The sequence below is a fragment of the Pelecanus crispus genome, chromosome 19 (assembly GCF_030463565.1).
Source record: "Pelecanus crispus isolate bPelCri1 chromosome 19, bPelCri1.pri, whole genome shotgun sequence".
In the NCBI taxonomy this organism is placed as follows: domain Eukaryota; kingdom Metazoa; phylum Chordata; class Aves; order Pelecaniformes; family Pelecanidae; genus Pelecanus; species Pelecanus crispus.
In genome coordinates this window covers 3,586,465-3,593,568 of record NC_134661.1, presented here as the reverse complement: position 1 = coordinate 3,593,568, position 7,104 = coordinate 3,586,465, and positions in this window count along the sequence as shown.

Below are 7,104 nucleotides of genomic sequence, written 5' to 3'. Positions count from 1 at the left end.
TGCGCGCCCCGGAGGCACCGTCGAGCTTTTGACACATTCTGCCCCAACCACTTTCCCTGTTTCCTTGGAGAAGAAGGCAGCAGGCTGGCACAGGCTTGGGCCAGAGACACACTACTTTCAAGTGGTTTGTTTTTGACAAACAGCATGTGTACTGTCATTAGGAACCTCTGGGCTGGATGGCCCAGAGCCAGCTAGGCCAGAAGATGAGGTAGAGGGACTCAGCTGGAATGTGGGCTGGACACAGCTGACCTTGAAGACCACCCCCAATAAAGAGCCTTGCAGGCATGTGCTTGCCACCTGTTTCAGCCAGCAGACAAGGGACTAAACCAGGAATTCTGGAACTGAATGCACAGTCTGTTAAAGAGTGGTCTGAAGACTCCCACCCACGTGAAGCTGTCGCTGATGTGTGCTCTCTCACAGATCCGTGCAGAGGAATGCATCTTTGCCCATCATGTGCAAGACTGCTACTCCCATACTGCAAATGCAGCCCTGTTTAAAATACAGCTCAAATCTGCAAAGGACTGCTGTAAAAAAAGAAATGTGGAAATGAAATCACCAGCCGAAACAGTGTCTAGAGACAACTCAAGCCAAGTCCCTCGAATGTCAGCACCAGAAGGAGGGCTCTGAAATGGAGAACCTAGCTCACTCCGCACCAGCCCTGCTGGCACAGACAGAGGATCTGCCTCAGAGACATGAGGAAAAGACATATGCTGAGAAAGGAAGGACCAGCTTTATTTTACCAGCCTGTGTTCCCACTAGAGATGTGCTTTAAAGACTGCCTTGCAAAGTAGGAATTAAATCCAAAGGTGCCTATGCATCTTCCTTCCTGTCATCCCCTTATCAGTTATCTCCAGCCTGCTCTGAGCCAGAAGATGAAAGGATCGTAACACCACTTATCTTCCCACTTAAGAACATGCTTAACAGCTTGCTGTTAAAGAGGAGGACACTCAAGCCTTGGGAAGCAGCTGTAAATTCTGCAAATGGGCTCCCTCGCATTTCTTTGAAGGAGCTACTGCTTCTCAATGAGGGACGTGGATACAAAGAGGAAACCAGGGAGGGAGGAAAAGAGGGAAGGCTTTGTGGCAAAGAAAGACTTTGCCTCACGTCCAGAATGTGAAGCTGAGTGACAGATGTGAGACGTATGACAACACGTGTGTCTCAGAAATGACCGAGGATGAGCCAGAAATTGAAAAGTTCTTGGGAAATACTTAAGCAGCCAGAATTATGGCATGTTTGTCACTAGAGCACAACAAGCTCCAAAAACACGCTCTCCTCAAGACTGTGCAGCGTTACAGCCAAGAAGGTTAGGGATCCTCTTACATGCTGCAGGCAGAACTGCTGCATGCAACCCAGCTCCGGCTCTAAACAGTTGAGGCCGGGTCACTGCCCATCCTCTGTGCTTCTCCCACAGAGCATGTTTCCTCATCTCTGAATCTGACCCTCATCTCCCCTCTTCGCAGAGCTACTTATTATCATGGCGAACCTGAGTCCAGCTTGCCTTTGTCATTTAATAGCTGAGTCAAACTGTCAAAAGGGACAAACAGGATCTGTTCCAAATATTTGCAGAAAGAGGAGGATCAAGGAGCCTGCAGCAGAACACCAGGAGCCTTCCCCAGGCGAGGAGAACAATCGCTATTGTTGACCAACAGCAGCGGGCGACGAGCCCGCCTCGGCGCAACGTCGGGAAAAAGCCCCCGAGCCCTCCCATGCTGACAGAGCACTGCAAATGAACTGGAATCTGGAGTCTCCTCTGTCCCCTGGAAAAGCCCCAGCGACCCAGCACTGCAGACTCATCGGCTCTGATCGTGGCTCAGCTGTTGACTTGGAGAACTCAAGGCGCAGTTGGCAACTGGGAGAGGGGGGCACCCGAGTGCCTTAGAAGTTGCTGCCAGCCCAAACGCAGACTTCAAAGGGCTTATCTTGCCCTGTTGTGTGGGAGAGCACGCAGTGCCTGTGGGTGAGGACAGCTGTGTGTTGGCCAGGCCCACCAGAGGATTTTTGATGGAAGAAGAAAGAAGTTAGTACCTGGTTTAACCTCCCCTCCAGCACGCACAAGGCAGCTTTGGCAGGCAGAGCTCTGCACTGCCCTGTTATTTATGGGATGCTGAAAACTGGCCAAAATGAAGGGAAAGCACCAGATACATAAGGATGCTTACCAACTCAAATAGCCGGTTCTGCTTGAGGGGGAACCCATGAGACTCAGGAGGCGATTAGAAGGCACTCTGCCTTTCATCTCCAGATCGCCAGTTCAAAGGCAACTCCGTCAGCACCAACCAAGCTGTAGCCAACTAATAGCTATTTGCTCATGCACAAGAAATGAGATAAGCCATTGCCGCCTTGCTCCCTGAGAAATCAGACTAGAAATCCCATCGATGTACACTATGTGCGATCTCAGCAGAGTAGCTAAGACCAAAAAGGGAAACAAACCAGCACCTCCTCTGCTGCAGAAGCTACTAGATCAACAAGGAGATCCACGGTGGTTGAAGCTAACCTGCTTCACAGCATGTGTATCCAGTCCCGTCGGCAAAGCACAGATCATTCACGCTAATAGGGAGTTGTGTATTGTGTTACTCCTTCCACCTTGGTTGTTGGTATCTAAACACCTCAATGAAAACAACCCCCTCTTCCAAGGATGGGGGGCTCCCACCGGCTGGGGAAGCCAGGGCTGGTCCAGAGGTGCAAGCAGCTGTTGTGCACAAAGCTGGGACTTCCCCTTCTAAGGTATCTTACTGATGCAGAGGACCTCACTACTACAGAGCGGATGTTTTCCAGGCTCTAAAAATAACTAACTCCAAACAACATGGTGGGTATAAAGAAATATTTAACTTTGGGCTTTTGCAGAGATCAATGCAGAAGAAAAAGATTAAAGCATACATTAAAGTGTGTATTAAAAATAGCTGTTGATAAGATCCTTTGAGGGGATAAAAGCTATTTTACAGAAGCAGCAAGAACTGCAGGACTTTGCAACACCTTCCCTGCCGTTAACTGTGTAAGCTCCCGGAAATCATTCAAGAGTGTTAGCAGCCAGAGCGCCTCAGGAGGAAGTCCATTAGCAGGCAGCAATCTCCTTAATGGATCCTTGGGGTATGTGGTAGATGCTGCCTTGCCTATGGACACTCAGTTCTTTCCACTGCTGTGATTCAAGGGCTGCTCATGCAGCCATTATCATCCAATAGTCTAAGGAATGCTCCTCATCTTTATGGCAGCCCAATAGTGTGATGAGTTAGTCTTTTGGGTAGCTTCTTTCATTAAGTGAGGACATGAATGGGTATAGTGATTTTTTTTTTCTTCCTTTTTTTTTTTTTTTTTTTTTGGACAGCACCTAGCAAAGACATTGATCCGTGAACGGAAGCCATACGTGCTACTGTAATGCAGGTAAAAGCAGTAACATCTATCACAGCCTTTGTTTTCCAAGGATAGCATCCTAGCAAAACAAAAATAGTCTCCATAGCTGATCTTGGCCTAAAAGATTAAGCAGAGCCTTGTACATTTATGTGCAGATAAAATCGTTAAGTCCTCAGCTGTGCAACCGACTCACTTGAGCACACCTGCGAGAGCACACAGCCACCCCAGAGAGATGTAAAGAGGCAGAAACCTTTCCACTGGGAATGAAAAGCAGGACTGCTGTGCGGAGCACTGCTGGCCCTGTTAAAAGGTAAGCCTGGTTGCTCAAAACAGCTCTCTTTCACGGCTTCGTTTACCAGTCTTATTCCTTATTGCTAATGAAAACAAAAGTTCTGACTTACTTTGGATATGTAGAATATTACGGGTTCCTTCAGCAACCATTGAAGGACTTCACGGTTATACATCTTGAGACATACTGGACAAGACTGTCAAAAATGGCAAGCGAATCGGGTGTCTCCGGTGGGGGAGTGAGCAGGGAAGTTGGATGCTTTCAATGGACCTGAATTTTTAGAAGTATTGTATTTCTACCTTCCAAAACAGAGCCTAAAACAAAATGCCCTGATTTACATCCTACCTGTAACATGCTGGCCACTTATATAAGGAATTGCCCCAAAGTTTATTAAAGTGGGGATTTTCAGAAGAGGCCATGAGCCTTAGAAACACAGCCTAGTAATGGGAACAAATCCCCTTAGGTTTCAGTGGATTTCTCAAGCTCAGCAGAAAACCTTACCTAGGCAACCAAAATATATATTTAATAGTGCGATTAAAAATCTTGAAATACTGCTGAATACTATCAACTGCTACCTTTTTAGCCACATGCCACAGATATACTAAGTCTCTGGCACACTGCAGTTGTAAAGCTCAGTGTCTTCAGATGAGCCAGCTGTGCCCAAATGAATTAAGAGGACTCTTAAAAACCTGCTGATCTTACATTTGTGTTGTAATAATCAGGTACATGGATGGGAGTAGGTTAGAGTGTGTTCTGGCTTTAACTCTGAAATCCCTGGGATTTATGACTTTAAACAAAAAAAAAAAAAAAAGAAAACCTTGAGCATTATCCGAACACAATTTAATTTCATCTACTTTGTCTGTTGCTGCGCTGAAACCTTCATTTCCCCTTGTAACTGACTCTGTGTTAAGCCCTGTGCTCCATCCCACAAGGGGCACTGCATAACCCAATACACTATATTACTTATACTGACAAGTGATTCTTGCATGACAGAACAATTGCCATTAATTTTTTGAGCTTATCTCAAGTACCTGTAGGCTGTCAGGTTGCAGCACGTATGTGGCTCGTTTTCCATTTAATTAGTTAATGCTGGCCCAGTGTTGACTGGACTCCCAGGTGACTGCTCTCAGCAGTCTGCAGGTGAGCTCATGGGAATCCTACCCAACTGTGCTCTCAGGAGCAGAGGAAACTGCAGAGGTGATGATTTTTCTTTTTTTTTTTTTCTTTTTTTCTTTTTTTTTTTTTTTCCCAACTCCCATTTATAAATTTTGCTTCTGCGTCTGCTGCTCTTTTCTCTGCCAATTGTCTGGTTTGGAACGTGCACCAAAAGCAATTTCCTTCAATACCCAACGCAGCAGAGAAGGAGCTTTGACAACACACGTAAGAACTGCAGAGGAACACCCTCTCTGGACCTCGTTTCTTGCATGTTAGTGTTTTTTCTAACAAATTTGAAGGCCTGGCTTAGGATGCTGCTCTAATAAGAACTGGGCACCAGGTCAGTTACGCAGCTGTCTTGGTTTTGCGCTTCTGAGCTGTGTGTTAGACAGCTGAACTTCTGCACAGGAGGCACACAAAGCTTTCTTACAGTATGAGATGCAGCAAGGCAATCAAAGTTAGTGACTGCTGCCACTTCCTCAGAAGAAGTGGCAGCAGAACCTCAGCTGGCCATTCTTGTGCAGGAAACATCTTTAATATACACCTCCCTCACCATTTATCCCCAGAGGAAGCCTGCTTGACCTCCACTTATCTAAAATGAGAAGCAAAAGTTTGTGAGGAGTTGGTTATCCTGGAGACCAATGTCCTGGTGAAGTCCATGGAGTGCCTTGCTGTCCTGTTCTCTTTTTGCTGGTAAGTCTCTAGAAAAAGAATTAAATTCTCCAAACAATACCTCTCAAGTTAATACTGAGGGTGTTAGCACCCTAAAGGGTCGTAAGCAAACAGAGACCTGAGCTTTCCAGCCAAAAAAAAGTCCAGTTTTTATGTTATTGTTTATTTTTCTGAAACTGAAAACTCTCATTTCCAACATGGGAGTTTGAGAACTGCAACCCAGCAGGTATTTCCCCTGCCCCGAGCGCAGCTGTTGACAGAACTGTACCCAAACAGCAATCCAGCCCCTTTGGGTGAAAATTAAGACTGCGTCCAGAACATTCATTAGTGCAATTAAAGCCATTAACTGGTTCTTAGGCCATGTCCTGACTCAGCAAAGGAATGGGTTTTTGTACACGCCCTTACTCCTCCACTACATGGAACTGACGTTTAGTAGTTAATTTGGTTTTGATCCTGTCTCATAAAAACATGATACGCCCTAGGGGCTCAGAGGGAAGGCAAACAGCCCTTATCAATTGGAAAAAGATGGTGCAGTTCATATTGCAGTTGATCGAGAAGGCAGATTGAGAATGTAATTATCCTAATTAATTTTATATCTTGAATTCATCTCCTTTTATATAAACAGCCGTTTCAAAGCGGGCCACCAGCTTTTACACACAGAGCAGTTGTTTTATCTTGTTGAGGGGCACGTTAGCAATTACACGCTCTTGTTTTGCAGAGAAGGACTCTTGAGGACTCAGGATCCTGTTGGTCTGTGGAAATCTTTCCCCTTGCTAACTCCCTCCCACCACTTCAGGCTTGCTCTGGAAGGAGTTCACGAACCTTCTCCGGATCATCAGGGCTTGATGCAATCAACTGTGAAGCATTAGCTCTAAATATACAACTGGGAGGCCAGTTCTGCTTGAACACACAAACACTCATTGCAAAGGATGATAAAGCAGCGACGCAATTTGCAAGAGAAACTTAAATAATAATCCAAGTAAGCTGCAAGGAAAGCAGGAGCGCGTCGGGGCTAACCAATGTTTTACCCTTCGGAGATGGCTACAGCTAGGGGCACACTGGCAGGAGGCTCAGAAAGGAGCCCACCCACAGCTGTTATGTAGAGCAGCTTTTGCCCTTATTTGTGAAGCTAAATACAGAAGCTCATTCCGCTTTATTTACTTGTTTAGGTGATTTTTGGCAGCTCAACGTGTGTTCCTGGTGCAAATCCCGAGCGCGTGGACAGATAATTGAAAAACAGCTGCAGCGGGCCAAGAGACCCAGAATTCAACTTGCACAAAGAAAATAAACAGGTCAGTGAAAGAACCTAAGTTCACGATCAGAGCAACATCTCAGTCCACAGCTCTTTCTCCTCACTAAAAAACCCACATTTTACTCTTTGAATCTACTTGTGCTTCAGTAACCAAGTAATTCTCAGAAGTATTCAGAGCAAGAGGGAATGTGCTGGTATCACGTTCTTTGTCAACAGCTGTAAAGTAGATGCGCATCCAACTACTCTTTGGTGGTGATGCCAGATACTGCTTACCCGAATAGGAACACCAAGCCCTTCCTAAGAATTTTTTTGAAGATGTTATTAAGAGTCTGATTTTGGCATCGCTCTCAAAGCTGTTTGTCCCAATTTTTTACTGCCTGTTGAAAAGAAA